This window comes from Petromyzon marinus, chromosome 52 (genome assembly GCF_048934315.1).
Source record: "Petromyzon marinus isolate PM22_M1 ecotype Great Lakes invasive population chromosome 52, UKy_Petmar_22M1.pri1.0, whole genome shotgun sequence".
Taxonomy (NCBI): domain Eukaryota; kingdom Metazoa; phylum Chordata; class Hyperoartia; order Petromyzontiformes; family Petromyzontidae; genus Petromyzon; species Petromyzon marinus.
In genome coordinates this window covers 6,063,830-6,083,127 of record NC_133718.1, presented here as the reverse complement: position 1 = coordinate 6,083,127, position 19,298 = coordinate 6,063,830, and the positions used below count along the sequence as shown (strand labels likewise).

The 19,298-nt window shown below is 51.6% G+C and overlaps 1 protein-coding gene across 2 annotated transcripts in view; it reads left to right on the top strand.

Moving 5' to 3' along the window:
- Positions 1-19,298, top strand: part of LOC116953477 (yjeF N-terminal domain-containing 3) — a 105,305-nt gene that overhangs the window by 66,152 nt on the left and 19,855 nt on the right. The gene's annotated exons all lie outside the window — the stretch shown is intronic.

The following is a 19,298-nucleotide window of genomic DNA, read 5'->3' as shown; positions in this document are numbered from 1 at the left end:
CCACACTGTGTTACACCACCACCACGACACTGTGTTACACCACCACACTGCGTTACACCACCACCACACTGCGTTACACCACCACCACCACACTGCGTTACACCACCACCACACTGTGTTACACCACCACCACACTGTGTTACACCACCACCACCACACTGCGTTACACCACCACCACACTGTGTTACACCACCACCACACTGCGTTACACCACCACCACACTGTGTTACACCACCACCACACTGTGTTACACCACCACCACCACACTACAGGTCACAACAACACTTACTCATCCACTCACCCACCTATTCACTGAATCATCCACTCACTAACTCACCCACCCACCCACCCGCTCCGCACTCACCGCACTTCACGCCACAACACTGCGCTGCGTCTTCCTATCGCACTGGGAATCTCCTCCCATCATCGTATCGTTCACAACCTCGCTCAATCCCAGCAGCGCATTATCGTGATCTGTCACAACCTCGCTCAATCCCAGCAGCGCATTATCGTGATCTCTCACAACCTCGCTCGTGCTGTTTGTCGCTGACCGCTTGGCGTTTTGGGGCCTTTTTTTGTTGGGCGGTGTGGGCGGGGGGGGGCACCGTGCTCAGCAACTCTGTGTGGGGGGTCGAGAGTGGGGGCGAGATGTTAACTACCTCGCCTTGTACACAGGAGGTCGTGTGTTCGATCCCGACCATGACGATGCCTGCTATATAATTGGAGTTCGCGTGTCTCTCTCTCTCATCATCATCATCACGATATCGAGATGTTAACTACCTCGCCTGGTATACATGAAGTCGTGGATTAGATTCCGACCTTGACCCATGCTTTATATTTGGAACTCGCGTGACTCTCTCTCTCTCATCATCATCATCACCAGGATGGCGAGATGGTTACTACTTCGCCTGGTATGCAGGAGGTCGTGGGTTCGATCCCTACCCTGACGTCTGCTGTATAATTGGAGTTTGCGTGTCTCACTAGCCCGTAGTCGCGTGATTTTTTTCCTCCGGGTCCTCCGGTTTTTGCCTCCACATTTAGAATGAACGTCACGCGTTTCGAGTATATTTGTCCGTTATACATTTCCACACGGTGATAAGTCACACTTTTTTGAGCTATCACGATATCCAGGTCGCTTCTGATAAAAACAAATCTACACAGCTCCGTCGGGGCCTTAAACGGTAAAAGTTAAAACAAACTTTCTCGTTCAGAATGCAACACAATAAATACACGACGACCCTGGGCGCTTCTGCGATCCGTCAAAAGGGCTGAGCGTCATCGCCCCGTCGTCTCGTCTCCAGTCCAGCCGACCCCCCGTCTCGTCAACGCGGTCGCTCGCAGCGTCTCCCACTCCGCCCCCCACTCCGCCCCCCACCCCGCCCCCCACTCCGCCCCCCACTCCGTGTCCCCTAAAAATAGACCGCGTGGCCCGGGGACCGGGGGTGCAGGGGGCGGTGGGGGTGGTGGGAGGGGGGGTGCAGGGGGCAGTTTGGGGGGGTGGTGGGGGGGGGTACAGGGACCAGTTTGGGGGGGTGGGAGGGGGAGGGCAGGGGGCATTTGGGGGGGGGGTCGGAGGGGGGGGCAGGGGCAGTTGGGGGGGGCGTTCCTATGCCAGCCCCCCTCCCCCCCGCCTCCTCCTCCTCGCCTATGTTCATTTCACGTCGCGCGTCGGTTTCCCGGTTCGACGGTGGACTCCCAGTAGGCGGCATGGGGATTTGTGGCCGTGGTTGGTGGGGGTGGGGTGGTGGAGGGGTGGTGAGGCTTGAGGAGGGGGGGTGTACTGGACGTGGTGTGCCGGGCGCGGAAATATTTTCACGGGTCGCTTGGTGACTTCATCAGTAAATCGAGCGAGCGGCTCACATTGGGAAGGTCGCGAATTAAAGTCCTCTGTGTTGGGGGGCGAGGGGGGGAAATAGCGACTATGAAGGCCGGCACGTACACACACACACTCACGGATATTTTGTGATTGTTTAATTTGTCTATGAAGGCCGGCACGTACACACACACACACACGGATATTTCGTGATTGTTTAATTTGTCTATGAAGGCCGGCACGTACACACACACACACTCACGGATATTTCGTGATTGTTTATTTGTCTTTCTAATGTTTGTTTAGACATTCTAGTGCAATGTTGTGGAGCTGACAACTCAAACATTTTGCTGCGCCCGCTATAACATCAGCGTAACTGTGTATGCGACCAATACACTTTGATTGATTGATTTATACACAACACATAGTCGCCCTGTCAGATGCGCTTCTGCGGCCGTCTGGAACGCTCTTCCGATATGAGGAAGCCACTGAAGTGATGCACTTTTAAATACAGTAATCTATATTGAAAACTAATTTCTTTAGAACTGCTTGCTGTTGTGTTTAGTTTGTTGTCCTTACCCCGCACCTCCGATTAGCACGGCTGGCTACGTACGGTGCGAAAGAAGTTCAACGTACATGCATAGACCCGCCGCTGCCATAGGAATGTGGAATTTCCAGAACCGGCTCTGCAGGGCTGTAAACGGGAGACGAGCATCAATGACTCGATGCTTGCTTCACTTTGCCCTTCTAGCGATTTTTGTTCCCGTAAATGTACAGCCACATTGGGATTTGGACTTCAGCGACATTTTTTGTTTATTTTTGCAGCCCTTTAAACAAGCCGCTGAAGAATGAGCCCTACCATCCCCTCCATTCCCTGTCGGTCACAGGGGGTTGTTTGACCATACTTCACCACGATGGATATGCGCGGGTTTTGGCTGTTTCCACACGTGGCTTCTTCACACACACAGCCGACAACCCAATAATGACCACGTCCGCACAAAGTGTTTATAACAATAATAATGATCATTTATAGGTTTTCTGATCATACGTCAGCGTGTGGGGTCACTGTGGTTTGGTGAAAAGATAGGGTCAGCCAGCACCGGTTCAGTTGTTACTCTCCACTGATGTGTAGCCGTGGCAGGGAATCAAACTCAGGTGGCTGGGTTTGTAGTGAAGTGCGCGCAGCTATGAATCTGTGTTTGAATCTGGATTTCGGCCGCCCGTGATGAGACGGGATTTCCAAGTGCAGTGAATAAGATGGTCTCAGCCTGGTCACAAATTACTTACACAGAGCCCGACAGACTCACAGAGAGACCCATAGACTCACACAGAGACACAGCATCTCACGTAGAGACGCACAGACTCACACAGAGACCCCCTGCTGCGCTCCAAGCACAACAGGGAGGTAAATGAACGCTTCAAAACATTTTTTGAACAACAAACAAGGGGAGAAAACGCCAAATCAGCGGGCGGCTTTCGATGAGCATTACGCGCCTGCGAAATTCATCGCGGTCGCAATTCCTTCACGCGGAAATGATTTTTTGCGCGATGGTTGTCGCCGCTCCATGATTGCCTCGGCGTAAAATGTAAGAGATCCTTCATTATTGATGGATCTATATATGTCGATGTCTGTATGTATGTATTCATTTATTATTTGCTGTTAATATCCCGCTGTTGTCGATGGGAATCAGTTTGGTATTTATTGGCGCGGTGTGCGGGGGGGGGAGGGCAGTCTCTGTGCCCTCGGCATCGATTCGCGATCACAACAGAGCAATGAACGAGCGCGTATGAGCAGCTGGGAAAAGCACGGACGTGACGTCATAGTTTGTTGGGGGTCAATCCGAAAAATCGTGTTGAGGCTGAGTCGACCTAGGGGGGAGGCCCAGGACCGGTTCATATCATCGTCAGCAGTGTCGGTGGCCGTGAGCGGGAATCGATCTCGGGTCAGCCGGGTTCATAGCGCAGCGCGCTAACCACTACACCACCGCTCCTCACACGTGTTTGAGCTGCCGCTCTCGCTCTGGGCCCTCCCCCCCTCCAACCGTATTTCCTATTTAAGCTTCTGTTCATCCCCCCCCCCTCTCTCTGCCTCTTTCCTCCCTCCTTACCTCTTGGTGTAAATGTATTTCTACTGACCGTGTAACTCGTATTTTTCATTCTATCTATGCTGGTATGTGCAATCCAAAGGTTGAACACGAAATTTAACACTTCTGAAATTCGTGGTCCGCCAGGAAGTGTCTAACTGTGTTGTTGGCCTGACTGGATGTGCTTCACATAATGTTTTTTCAGGTTTGTTGAATTCTCGTCTCTCATCTTTTTGTTGTATTTACCTCCGTGATTTGTTCTTGACACCTGATGAAGATCGCTTGCGTTGTGATCGAAACGTCGTGATTGTTTTTTGTTTTAATATAATTTTATTGTATTTCTACATACGTGGCTTTACCGAAAAAAACAATGAGTAAAGACAAAGATCCACCGTGTAGACTTAACAAACCGTCGGGGCAAGTGCTGTTAGCGAGCACCTACGAAGGCCGGCACAACACACGAGGAGGTGGGTGGCCAACACCACCCCAGGGCCGCCTTTGTCTCCCCAGTGGCGCTGTTTACTACACACCGCACCAGGTGCTCATTTGAGGCCGAGTCGACCTAGGGGGGCCGCCTCCGTCTCGCTCGCAACGACTTCCCCAGCGCCCTGCGCGAGTCGCGACTCCCCTCGAGCCGCCGTCGATGGCGCCCCGCGCTCGTCGCACGCCCGCGGGCACGAGGCGGAGCGAACCCCGCCGGACACGGGCGCGGCGAACGTCCCCCGGGGTTGATCGCGGACGGGGCGAGCGCGCGCCCAGCGACGAAGGCGACAGGAGACGCCTGGAGGATGGACGAGGAGGAGGTGGAGGGGCGGCGGCGGGGGGGGAGATTTGAAATGACAATTTCAGAACCTTATTAGCGTCATCCCCCCCCCCCCCCCACATGCCTCTCTCTCTCTCTTCCATCCTTTATTGCATTCGGGGAGATAAGAGGAGATTCCTGTTCGAGACCGCGGCTCGCGGTTCGCTGCACGCCACGCGGGGAGAGGGGAGGAGGACCGACCAGCCCCCCCTCGCCCCCCCGCCGCTCCTCCGCCACGGATGGAATGCGTGGATTTGTCTTGAAGCAGTCCTTCTTGAAGAGACGCGCGCGTCTCCGGTAGGCGCAGGTTCACGACCTCCGTGTGCTAGCGCCAGATTCATCCTCTTATCAGCTGTGTTCACGGATAAGAGAGGGTGTGTGTGTGGGGTGTGTGGGGTGTGTGTGTGTGTGGGGTGTGTCGGGGTGTATGTGGTGTGTGTGGGGTGTGTGGGGTGTGTGTGTGGGGTGTGTGTGTGTGTGGGGTGTGTGTGTGGGGTGTGTGTGTGTGGGGTGTGTGGGGTGTGTGTGTGGGGTGTGTGGGGTTTGTGTGTGGTGTGTGTGGGGTCTGTGTGTGGGGTTTGTGGTTGGGGTGTGTGGGGTGTGTCTGGGGTGTGTGTGGGGTTTGTGGTTGGGGTGTGTGGGGTGTGTCTGGGGTGTGTGTGGGGTTTGTGGTTGGGGTGTGTGGGGTGTGTGTGTGGGGTTTGTGTGGGGTGTGTGGGGTGTGTCTGGGGTGTGTCTGGGGTGTGTGTGGGGTGTGTGTGTGTGGGGTGTGTGGGGTGTGTCTGGGGTGTGTGTGGGGTGTCTGGGGTGTGTGTCTGGGGTGTGTGTCTGGGGTGTGTGTGGGGTGTGTGTGTGAGGTGTGTGTGGTGTGTGTATGGGGTGTGTGTGTGTGGGGTGTGTGTGTGTGGGGAGTGTGTGGTGTGTGTGTGTAGGGGGGTGTGACGGGTGGAATGGAAACGGCAGTAGAAAGCATCACACCGCCTGCGTCTGTCCACTTGTGGCGCCGCCTATAAAAGGGCCCGCGCCGATACGAATGAGCGACCCCCGATGCTAATGTCGTGGATAAGTGCATTTTCATTTATTCCGAACACAGTGCACCATCCTTCACTGCGTACGCGGAGCACTTGTGCAGTTGTTGTTTCTCCCAGAGGCAGTCTGTGAACGAACAGGATATTGTTCCTATTGTTGGTCGTTTTGTAGTCGGCTAATGGTTAAAGGCGCAGCCCTGCAATGACGGCTCGTTCGCCCAACCGCCGGCGAAATAAACATTCCACTCGGGCAGTGGCTTTCCACCTGGGGTGCACCCCCTGGGGGTGCGAGATGCCCTTCCTTGGGGCAGATTTTTTTTTTTAGAAAGTTAATGATCGAAACACAAATTAAGCACGGACACGTACGTTACGACTCACTTTATTTCATCAAACCCGATGTATTTATTAACATTATAAACAAATGTAACGATTGATAACCAAAGAGGTGCTAGGCTGCATTAAATGTTAAGAATCACTAACTGGGTTAGAGGCATTCCACGGCCGTTCCAAGTTACACTCAAAAGTCCACGTGACTTCCTGCTGCTCACGCGATGGGTCACGTGGAGGCGTCGGTGTTACACCACCCGGTTTCACAAAAAGAGCTTCATAGCTCATCGGATTTCTCCAGTATAACTACCGATCCTTTATTCTGCTTCTCCTGATCCATTATCTCCAAAGTCTCCGTGCCTTTCCCCATCCTCCTCCTCTCATTCCCAATTATTTCTCCCCTTCCCCCTCTCTCATTGCTTTGCCCCCCCCCCCCCCCCACCTACCCACCACACACTACGTCCTTGATCTCCCTCCCCCCATTCCCGTCGTTGGGCCCACGGGCTAACAACGAGTTGCTCGCAGCGGACAACGGCACGGCGGAGACGAACGCCGATTCGCAAGAGCTTGCGGGGAAGAGCAGAACACGTGGGGGGGGGACACACACTTAGTGCACCACGGCGAGACGCACAGACCCGCTGAGCGGCGTTGTGCAGAAAGCCATCCTAAGGTGCCTGATGATGTTAGTTGTAATTACTGGCGAAACGTCGTGCTCAGAATGTAAATGTCGTGGCTTGGCTCTCCAATACGCACAACCGGTGTGGCTGTACTAGGGACGAATTGGCCACGTTCTGTTTACGTGACACATCTTACTAATTGGCTGTGTTTGGTGCTGGCGGATTTAACGACGCATTTATATATTTATGCGATCTCACCACAACCCCCCCCCCCCCTGTATTATGGATGATGTCGGTCACGAACCTTCTGTTAACGCACCCCAAGTGAACCTTTGCTCGGCGGGAGGTCGTCCATGCTCCTCTGTTGCGCCCCACGGTCTAAAAAAAAACCGCGACTCCCTTTACCTCCAAAACACCTCTTGATGTCAGCTCGCTTGCCCCCTGTTCAAGTCAAGGTTCAATACCTCTCTCTTGTCCTCTCCCGTTAAGACTGGCTCCCTCGGTCTCTCTCTCTGAAGTAAACACGAGCCCGCCGTGTCTGTACGTGTCCTACTGATGTCCCACTGGACATCTGATGGAAAGGGAGCTTTATAGCTCATCGGATTCTTCCAGTCTAAATAAATATTCTCATTCTGTACAGCGCGTTCAGAACGCGGTCTTGTTCAACGCCACTGTATAAAGCCACATTGTGTTGCCGTGCATTCAGGTCTCTATCTCAATCTGATAATCTCTGTGTAAGTCTATGAGCCTCATAAATGCTATGGGTCTCCGTGAGTCTACACGTGAGTCTGTGGGTCTTTGTGTGAAACTCTGGGTCTCGGTGTGAGACCCTGGGTCTCGGTGTGAGTCTAGGGGTCTCTATGTGAGCCTGTGTAGAACAAAAATGCACTCTTGCCGTACAATATCTTGAGACGGCCACACTGATACGGGATATAAATACACGTTGGAAATTATTTCAGAGCTTAAATCAACGCAACACGTATTCATTCGTAGCGAATAATGACAGCTGGTATCCTGCCATAGGAACGTGGAATTCCCACCACTAGGTCGAGGCTGTAAACAGCGGATGAGTCTCTCCCCATGTTGATTTGATTAAGAAACCACTTTGATTTTTTGCGAAATCAGTAAGCAGATAACTGTACTTTAATATAAAAACGGCAAATTTGAGCTTACATAACGTTACCATACTAGCAACACATTGCATCGTCGGTCATCAGAGCCATTCATTCAGGAAAGCCTCACTGAGTCCGAAGACTCATTTTTGATTCCGCCTTCTCAACCCTAATTGTTTTTTTTATTGCACGTGGGCGCTAAAGCAAGAGTGGCCTGTGTGAGAGAGAGGAAGCAATTCTTAAAAACCCCATCACCTAGGCACACGAGGGGACCACACTCCGTTGCGGTTCGCACAGACGGGTTCACGAACCCGTGGCTTGCGAGCCTAGGTCGTGGTGTCAACCATCTGGACGCCCGTGAAACAAAACAAAAAAAAGCTTCGTGGCTCATCGAATTCCTCCCCGCGTCGACGCGTGCGGTTTTTTTTTTTATTGCGACGGGATGCAGCGTTTGCGGGGTGGTTGATCCGCACGCTGCGGACTGCAACAACAACACATCACAGACGGCGGTGTGCGTCCCAGTGTTCTCCGCTCCCCCCCCCCGCCCCCAGGCCTTAATTAACCTCCTTAAGCAATCGTGAACGCCCGCTAATGAATGTAACACACTTTGGCCGCTGTCCCGGACTAATGGCTTGCGGAGTGGGTGGGGGGGGGGGGGGGTCTTTCTTTCTGCTCACGCTCGAGTCAACAAAGCGACCGTCCCATTCGGTAAAAAATGCGCTGGAGAAAAGAGAAAAAATAATAATGCGGTTGTGGTGGCGGTTGTTGTTGTTGTTGTTGTTGCTTGATCAATGGTGATGCTGATGTTGTTTCCAAGGCGATCTTGTCGCAATGATGGCGATCGTGATAATAATAATTTTAAATAAAATCGCTGTCAGCTGCGCGGAGCGCCGTTCAAGGACACGTGGCGCGTTTGTACTGCGTCCATCTTTCGGACATTAAGGGGGTTTCGATTGCACCGCTGTAGATTTACCGTACCGTGCAACAGGATTAAAATGGAAAATGTTAGCCTCTGATGGCGACGGGAGCTCAACAACAACAACAAATTTCGACTTAAAGCTTTCGTGACTGCAAGGATTCATCTTCTTTGGTTATTTCGGTAAAGTCACGTAGAATGAGAATAAAATAATAAATTGATAACATAAAATAACACAATAATATTCTCACGACGTTTCGGCCACCACACAAGCGGCCTTCATCAGGTGAAGGGACGAGACTGTCTGGAGGACAGCGCTGGAGTGAAAAAGCCACGCTCAGATCGCACAGCTTATAGGTCGTGAAGAACAACAACAAAATGTAGTTTTTGTGCAATTACCGTGTGTGCTTGTGTTTCGTGAGAATATTAACTTGTGCGGTTAAAACAAATGAAAAAAAACCCAAAGTGGTCTCCCACTACTCAAATATGCATTGACGCATTGGCGGGCATCCACCCTTTTTACAGCCCTGCAGAGCTAGCGATGGAAATTCCACATTCCTATGACGTGGGTGTGTGTGTGTGTGGGGTGTGTGTGTCTATCCGTACGACAACCGCTGTTGACTTCTACACAAAGTGGTGCTTATTTTAACAATCGTGGAGGAACTATGGGCTGTATAAACCACCAAAGACAAAGATCCCCCGTATAGCCTTAACAGACTATTGGGGCAAGTGCTGTTAGCGGGCACCTATGAAGGCCGGCACGGCACACGAGGGGGTGAGTGGCCAGCACCACGCCCGGCCGCCTTTGTCTCCCCAGTGGCGATATTTACGCATCGCACAGGGTACTCATTTGAGGCTGAGTCGATCTAGGGGAGGCCCAGGACCGGTTCAGATAATCGTCACCGGTGTCGGCTGTGAGCGGGAATCGAACTGGGGAAACGGGGGTTCGTAGCGCAGCGCGCTAACCGCTACTACACTACCGCTCCCCACCACGGGTACTCTTACAGCCAGGATGTGAACTCGCAAACCTTGCTATCGCGATCCGCTCGATCTGTCCACCTGGTCAGATTTGTGCGATTTGGCGACGTTCGGGGTTCGTTACAAATGTTACTGTCGGTCGACAACGCCGGCCCACGCCAGACACACGGCCCGACGGTCAGCCAGCGATGGAGTGACCTCCCGGCGTGTGAGTGTACGTATGTTGAACTTCTTTAGCACTGCACTTGGCCCACCCTGCTCATCGAAGGTGCCGCAGGGCAGACGGACGTGACCCGCGGCAGCGGGAGGAGAAGGAATAATAATAATAATACGTGTTATTGCAACGGGGGGGGGGGGGGGGGGGAGAGTGGTGGCGTAGCGATTGGCACGCTGCACCGTGAACCCAGCGACCTGAGTTTAATTTCCACAGACACTTCAAGTTGGTGGCGAGTGATGTCTATTATGGTTCTCTGTGGCCCCCTGTCCCCCCACCCTTCCCAAGGCGTCATGGTGGCGAGACGTTAACTACCTCGGCTGGTATGCAGGAGGGCGTGGGTGCGATTTCGACCCTGACACCTGCTGTAATATTTGGAGTTGGCGCGTCTCATTGTCTCTCTCCCCGTGGTCGCGTGGATTTTTTTTTAATCTCCGCGTCCTCGGGTTTTCCCGTTGACATTTCAGAATGCACATCACCACGCGTTCGGAGTATTTGGCTGCTATAAATGTCCACGTGATAAGCCACTTCGCTGAGCTATCATTTGTGGCCAGGTCGCTTCTGAAAAAGCTCAGTGGGGCCTTTAAACATGGTCAAATAAAACAAATTAGTTTAAATAGCTTTTTGGTTCTTACGGTAAAGTCACGTAGAAAGAAAATAAATAAAATAATAGAATGCGACGTTTCGATTGCAACACAAGCAACCGTAACCATTGCAATCCAAACGTCGTATTCCATAATTTAATTGATTTTCTTTCTACGTAATTCCTGCAGTCGCGAACGCTCCAAATCTACCCCATCCCTTCGCTCAACAGCATAGTGAAGCATGGTCGAACAACCCATATGACTGACACAAGGTGGGGGGGGGGGGGGGGTGGGGGGGTGGCGGGGAAGGCATTCAACCAGCAGTGGATAGAGCACGTCTGTTCACGCCAATAATGATGATGACCGTATGAACCAACCACATCCGTCGCGCGTTTTAAACGGTCAAGGAATTCCAACGAGGTCGCTTACGCGTTCAGGCAGCGTTCCACAATGCGTCTAAAATTCCAACCCCCCCTCCCCCCCCTACTCGTTTTGTGCGGCTAGCATAAAGAAAAATTCAACAACAGCGGCAATGCAAAGATTCCTAGGCAGTGTGTAAATACATGTATTCGGTAAATTCGCCCGTGAATTAACACCAGCGTGATTCTCGCGAGGTTTTTTTTTTGGGGGGGGGGGAGGGGTTAGTCTGAGACTTTTGTCAATGAAGTGAATGCAATCCGGGCTTCATTCACGTCCGCCTTTGTCGAATAAGCGCTGCCCCCTATTTCACCAACGTGTTCCGTGCACGCAAGGTCATCTACCGCGCGCTCAGCAAATTCAATTACCGCCTCCCCCTTTCCACCCGGCTGTGATGGTGGTGGGATGGTTTTGAGTTTTTGTGTGTGTGCGTGCGCGTGTCTGGCTTGCGTTCACGAGATAATTAAAACGTTTAATTATTTTTTCAAATTATTATTTGTAAAGCCGTTTCAACCGCGGCGGCACGTTGCAGCCTCCGGTTATCGCGGTTGGCTACGTACGGTGCGAAAGAAGTTCAGCATACACACATTTCTTCAACAATTGTATTGTGGTACTGATTTTTTTAATGTCCATCGTCATTTCATAGCCCCGCCGATCCGGTTCTCGATGCGTGGCCTGTCCAGAAAGTTCCGGTTAATTTGGCTGGAATCCCCTTCGCATCGATCGATGTTCTCAATCGATACGGTTGGAATCGCGTAAAAAAATATATCATCATCACCATTAGTATTGTATTGTCCCAGTGCTGGATTGGCAACGTTATCTAACTGGTGAATGTATTCTCAATACCTTGGGTGTTCCTAACAGATGCAACACGTTCGTCAATAACACTGCGGTCTGAAAAAGAAAGTATAGAACAGGCGACGTTTCGGGCAAAGGCCCTTCACAAGCACGTAGGGAGGCCAGAGATGTCGAGTCTATTTGACGAGTGTGTTGAGGTGCTTGTTGTTGTTTGTGCACGCGTACTGCTGCCAACACAGAAGCAGCAACATCAACAAAATGAGTTATCTAATGAATTGGCTTGGGGAGGTGCATGCGTAGATTATGCGTGTGTGTGTGTGAAAAGCTAAACTTGGAATGTCGAGCTGTCGTGAGCCACGTAGCCCAGTACCCGTGTATCGATAGTCCAATGTTCATGTGCAATTTACTGGAGGGACTGTGCGTTGTTGTCTTGGTGTGGTCTGGGACTGTTGTTGTTGTTTTGTTGCCCTGCCCAAGCTTGCATTTTGTGTTGAAAAATGTCCAGGAATTTATGTATTTATGCAATCTGTACTTACACGCTTCAAATGTATTTATTTGTCGTGACTTGCTCACCTTGTATCTGTTTTGTGCTCGCGTTGTGTTTTTGGTATTGTTCGTTTGTGTAACTCGCTGACCACGTGCCCCTACTGGACATCTGTGACAAAGAGCTTCATAGCTCATCGGATTCCTCCTCCTGCAGTCTAAGTAGAAAATTCTGATTCCGAAACATGGAACGTTGGCCCAACGTTGCATCTTGGCTGGGTGAAGGCTTCGGCCGGGTGGTTGAGCTGAGATACTCGACGTGGTGCATTGAGCAAGCGATGATGGTGATGATGATGATGATGAGAGTAATGATGATGGTGATGGTGGTGATGGTGATAATGGTGATTATGGAAATGGAGATGATGGTGGTGATGATGATGGAGGTGATAGTGATGGTGGTGATGATGGTGATGGTGGTAATGATGATGGTGATGATGGAGGTGATGATGATGGGAGTAATGATGATGATGATGGGAGTAATGATGATGATGATGGTGATGATGATGGAGGTGATGATGATGATGATGAGAGTATGATGATGGTGGTGGTGATTATGATGATGATGGAGGTGATTGTGGTGATGATGATGGAGGTGATGATGATGAGGGTAATGATAATGATGATGGTGATTATGATGATGATGACTATGATTTGAGCGTTCCTTCGAGCGGCGTCATTGAATTGGCGGCTCACGGTCACGTGACGAGGGTCAGGGCCTATTTAATGACAGGCCGAACACACGTGGGACCAGTCACGTGATGGCGATGATCAATAAATATGTGGAACGTGTCGGTCACCGCATATGAAAGCCAAAGTTCGGATCAATACCACCCTAAAGCCTCTAGTTCATCGCACTGCACTATGAACCCGGTGACCGAAGTTCGATTCCCGGCCATGAAAAACATCAGGTGCAGTGCAAACGCAAGCCGGTCCAGGGCCACTGCGTCACTGGCACACAATGAACGGCGTGGTGAAGTATGGTGAAACAAACCCCCAAAAACTGCAAGGCATAGGGAGGCGTTTGTCCGGCGGTGCATTCATAAAAGGGCCGTTAATGTTTAATTGTAAAATATAATGGAGACCACCGGCCGTCTTAACCGTAGCATTGAATGAATTGTGACGGTGCGTCTGGGTCAATGGCTCCGTATTGTGTGTGTGTGTGGTATTTTTTGTTGTGTAAGCCCTGGGAACACTTTTTTATGTATTTGCGTGGCCGGTTATTCGCTCAGCAACTACAAAAGCTCCCCTTTTTGAGACCCCCTCCCCCCACCCCTCTCGGTAAAATAAAAACACATTTAAGAGACGAGCAAAACATGAAGTCAACTCATCGTGTTGGCGAAACGATTCGATATGAAATGCGCTCCCCCAGAACCACGCCGAACATGCATGTTGTATGTATGGGCGTCGCGGTGGCTAGGAGATGGTGCCTATCACGCCAGGCATACGGGAGGCCGTGGGTTCGAACCCAACCCTTGACGCCTGCTGCATACTTGAAGTTTGCACGTCCGTCTTCCCGTGGTCGCGTGGATTTTTCTCCGGGTCCTCCGGGTATTTCCCCCCCCCTCCCCCTGCACATTTAAAATCAACGTCATGCGTTCGCAGTGTTTGGTTGCTGTAAATTTCCTCGCGTTCAGCCACTTTCGCTGAGCTGTCATTTGTGGCCAGGTCGCGTCTGAAAAAAAAACATCAATATAGCTGGGTGGGGCTGGTAACACAATAATAGGGCATTTTTGAAATGTTTTATGTATGTACGTTGAACTTCTTTCGCACCCATAATAGAGGTTTTTGGGTTAGATCGCGTAATATATATATAAATGTGTCGTTAAAACCCGCCACCATCCGACACAGCCAACTAGCAAGGGTTGCTACGTAAACAGAACGTGGCCAATTCGTCACTAGTACAGCAACACCGGTGTGTTGGAGAGCCAAGCCACAACATTTACAATCTGAGTACGACGTTTCGCCAGTAATTACAACCAGCTTCATCAGGCGACAGCCAGATTGGTGGAGAAGTCCACCCGTTTCGTTCCTTATATAGAGGCGTTGGACTTCTATCTCACCGTACGTAGCCGACTGTGCTAATCGGAGTTGCGGGTGAGGACAACAAACTAAACACGAATATCAGTACTAACTAAATTAGTTTTAAATTCAGATTTTTAAAAGTGCATAGCTCCAATGGCTTCCTAATATCGGAAGAGCCTTGCAGACGACAGCTGAAGCGCATCTGAAAGCTCTCGATGCAGTGCCCATCATCACGTTATTAACGGCGGCAAAACACGTTTATATTGTTGTTGTTGTTGTAAATATATGTTTTAAATAAATACGGCTGGGATTTGAGACCGGCCACACGTGGGCCACGTTGCTGTGTACGTGTGTGTGTGAGGGTGTATGTGTGTGGGTTGTATGTGTGTGTATGTGGTGTATGTGTGTAGGGTGTAGTGTGATGTGTGTGGTGTGTGGGGTGTATGTGTGTGGTGTGTGGGGTGTATGTGTGTGGTGTGTGGGGTGTATGTGTGTGGTGTGTGTGGGTTGAATGTGTGGGGTGTGTATGTGTGTGTGTGTGGTGTGTGCGTGTGTGTGGGATGTATGTGTGTGTGGTGTGTGTGTGGTGTGTGCGTGTGTGTGGGGTGTATGTGTGTGTGGTGTGTGTGTGCGTGTATGTGTGGTGTGTGTGTGGTCTGTGTGGTGTGTGTGGGGGGTGTATGTGTGTATGGTGTGTGTGCTGTGTGTGTGTGGTGTATGTGTGCTGTGTGTGTGGGGGTATTGTGTGTGTGGTGTGTGTGCTGTGTGTGTGTGGTGTATGTGTGGTGTGTGTGTGGGGTGTATGTGTGTGTGGTGTATGTGTGGTGTGTGTGTGGGGTGTATGTGTGTGTCTTGTGTGTGCTGTGTGTGTTTCGTGTATGTGTGGTGTGTGTGTGGTGCAGTGGTTAGCGCACTGCGCGACAAGCCCAGCCATCTGAGTTCGCTTCCCAGTGGCGAATATTTTAACCGGTCCTGTGCCTCACCTAGGTCGACTCAGCCTCAAAATGAGTACCTGGTGTGGAGCGTAAACATCGCAACTAGGGAGACAAAGGTGGCCGGGCGTGTGTGGCCGTTCCATACTTCACAGGTGCTCCTCGCTAACAGCACTTGCCCCAACAGTCGGTGAAGGCTACACGGGGGGTATCTTTGTCTTTGGTGCAGGCCACCTATCCCCGCGTGTGGCCCTGCCGGCCTTCATAGATGCTGCTCGCTAACAGCACTTGCCTTGCCCCCAACAGTGTGTTGAAGGCGGCTACACGGGGCACCTTTGTCTTTGCGCTCCCCCTTCCTCCCCTGGGTTCCCTTCAGTCTCAGAGGCCACGCGTCCCTTGCCAAGTGCCGTTGCTTTCCCTCTCTCTCCCCCTCCCTCTCCCTCCCTCTCTCACTATCCCCTCTCTCCCCCTCTCTTCTTTTTTTACGATCAGAGGAAACAAGAAGATGCTCGGTTTAGTCAGGCACTTTGCTTCGTTCATCATTTCAGTTTTTTTTGCATTGTTTTGCTTTATATGCTTCCCCCCCCCCCTTTTTAAATGAAAAAAAAATACGTATTTTTCTCTCCCCCTCTCTCCCCCTCTCTCCCCCTCTCTCTCTCCCCCTCTCCTTCTCACCCCCTCTCTCTCCCTCGGCCTCCGAGCGCGTCGCGCCACTCGTGAAACACACGCCAAGTAAATTAGTTTTTATTCACATTTCCGTCCACGGTTCAGAGGCCCCCCCCCCCACAGCCACCCCACCCTCCCAGTCCCCAAAGCCCCCCCCCCCGCCCTTATCCCCTCTCATCTCCACACCGCTGCCCTCCCCGCCCCCCCGAGATTGAACGTTGAGATGTGGATGGAGCAGGGGGGGGGGGTCGGCAAGCAGAAATAACAAGAAGAGACATTTTGTTGTTATTGTCGAATTTTGCATGAAACTCAGGGAGGGCAATGTTGATACACACGTGGGGAGCGGTGGTGCAGCGGTGAGCGTGCCACGCTTCGAACCCCACCCACCCGAGTTCGATTCCCGCTCACGGCCAACACCCGTGACGATTGTCTGAATCGGTCCTGGGGCCTCCCCTAGGTCGGCTCGGCCTCAAATTAGTACCGCTGTGTAAGCATCGCCACTGGGGAGACAAAGGCGGTCGGGCGTGGTGCTGTCAGTGGGCTTTAACCGGTAAGCATCGCCACTGGGGAGACAAAGACGGTCGGGCGTGGTGCTGTCAGTGGGCTTTAACCGGTAAGCATCGCCACTGTGGAGACAAAGGCGGTCGGGCGTGGTGCTGGCCCACCCACTCCATCGTGTACCGTTCCTCCGGCCTTCACAGGTGCTGCTCGCTAACAGCACTTGCCCCAACAGTCTGTTAAGGTTACACGGGGGTGGGGGGAATCTTTGACCTTCCCCCCCCCCCCACTCCCCCCCCCACTGCGATGGAGCGCGATGGTGCTGGTGGTGGTAAAATAAAATGTGGGGGAGGGGGGCGGGCTTTAGGTGGAATGGGGGTGGGGGTCAACGTTAAAAATGGAATGCAACGAGAGGCGACTGCGATCGCGTCCCCTGCGTGAGCGACGTGGGAGGTCAGTGGTCGGTTCATTTCCATCATCGCCACGCGATCATTTTCGCACCCGACCTCCCACTTGCACCCTTTGTTTCGCTCGCTCTAAAAGGTTCGCGTGTGATGTGTTTATTGCTCGTCGTATTTGGTTATGGATGGGGAGGTCGCGCTACAGTGAATTTACACGGACTACAAAATTAAACCGACGCGAAACAGGTCGAGGAAAAAAAGCAAACCACAACAGGATGGGAATATTTATACTGGAGGAATCCGATTTAGCTACGAAGCTCTTTGGTTTTTCACCGGCGTTCCGATTTGGGGGCGGGTCAGAACGTTACAACAACAAACAATATATTTAAAAAAAACACGACATGAATGCAACGTTATAGGAAAGGTAAACAAATCACTTCAAAAGATACAAATAAAACTTTTTTTTTAATACTTACGCGATCTAACCCAAAAACCTTTATTGTGAATAATATTGGTCGCGAAATCCTGCTACGTGTAACGCTGACTTTTTTTCCCCCATCTTACCAGGTAAAGCCCACTGACGATATTAACTTATTTTCCAGAGGCTACCTGGCCACAAACGATAGCTCAAGAAAGCGGCTTATCATCACGTGGACATTTACGGCAGCAAAACGATCGAAATCATCTCAAGGCGTGTTTCTAAAACATTGGGGGGCGGCGGGGGTGGGGACAAAAAAAACCCGGAGAAAGAAAATAAAATCCGCAACAAACAACATCATACTCTTTGTATTCTTGGTTCTTTCGGTAAAGTCACGTTGAAGGGAAACAATAAAATAATAAAATATATAAAGCAATAAAATTCTCACGATGTTTCCCTTCAACGTGACTTTACCGAAAGAACCAAGACTATGAATCACTGCAGTCACGAAAGCTTTAAATAAAAATCATACTCTTTGGTTCTTTCGTAGGTATAAATAAACTAAAATAAAACAAATCACGACGTTTCGGGCGCAACACAAGCGTCCGTCATCAGGTGGGACAACCACAGCAAGAGACAATTGCTGAAGTGGTTGAGAGAGCTGTTTTTTTTTCTTGCTGTGGTTGTCCCACCTGATGACCCGATGCTGAGTGTTGCGCCCGAAACGTCGCGATTTGTTTTATTTCAGTTTATTCATACCTTCGTGACTTTACCGAAAGAACCACAGAGTATGGATTCCTGCAGCCACGAAAGCTTCAAATCAAGAAACAACGTCATAATCATCATCATGTGCATGGCCATCACCGAGACCCCACCTACATCATCTGCTCTCTCCTGCGTATGGAACGCGTTGCCCGGAGCGCCGATGCCGCCACGGTCGCGCGTCGCTTCACGGCGCCTCGTTGCTGGCGCTCCCAATCCAGACGACGACGCCGCTTCCATTCAGTCTCTCGGCGCGGCATTTGCAACAATGGGTCGAGTTCATGAACCAACCCCCTCCCCCACAGCCCCCCCCCCTACCCCCACCGCACCCCCCCCCCCACCCTACCATCCCAAACAGAGGCCGTCCCCAAGGTGCGACGAATCAGGGCGACTGCCCGGGGCCCCGCGCGTTGGGGGACCCCCGCGCTCCTGCGTCGCGGTGGCATATGTAAAACTTACGATTCGGTTTGAAGGCATCGGGGGGGGGGCTAATGGGGGGGCCTACAGAGTGGGGGGAGGGGCCCCACACCCCCCCCCCCCCCACTATGGACGGCTCTACCCCCACCCTTGCCTCTTAGTCTCCGGTCGCGTGCGCTGGGGCAAAGTGTGGCTTACTGCCATCTATTCCAAGACGTCTCGTTAGCGTGGAAGCGTAGACCCAGAAGTCGAGAGTCGAGACTGGACAGCTCTCTAGCGCGCCCCCCCTCCCCCTCGAGAACATTTGAAGAGGGACGTCTCCAATTGTTGTTTTTGTATTCAAGAGCGGCCAACCCAACACCCGAGTTCAATTCCCGACCATGGCTAACAACACAAGCGGCGAGTGATATCCCGAACCTGTCCTGGGTCCGCCTGTGCTCGTGCGCTGTGCCGGCACTCGTAGGTGCTGGTGCCTGCCTGTGTGTATGTAATTACCAGCGAAACGTCGTACTCAAACTTTCAATATTGTGGATTCACTCTTCAACACACCGGTGGGCTAAAGTAGTGAACTAATTGTCTTTTGTCAACATGACACTTTTTTTTTACTGTTTGGCCGTGTCGGGTGGTGGAGGGTTACGACACATTTATGAATAATATTGGTCGCGAAAGCCCTACATGTTAAACTGTGTGTGTCTGCTAACAGCACTTGCCCCAACAGTCTGTTAACGCTATACGGGGATATTTGTCTTGCCAGTTTGTGTGTGTGTGTGTGGAGTTGGCCACCAACCCCCTCGCGTGCCGTGCCGGCCTTCATAGGTGCTACTCACTAACAGCACTTTCACCCCGCCCCCAACCTACTGTTAAAGGGCTATACGGGGGATCTTTATCTTTGTCCGTGTGTGGTGTGTGCATGTGTGCGTGTGTGGTGTGTGCATGTGTGCGTGTGTGG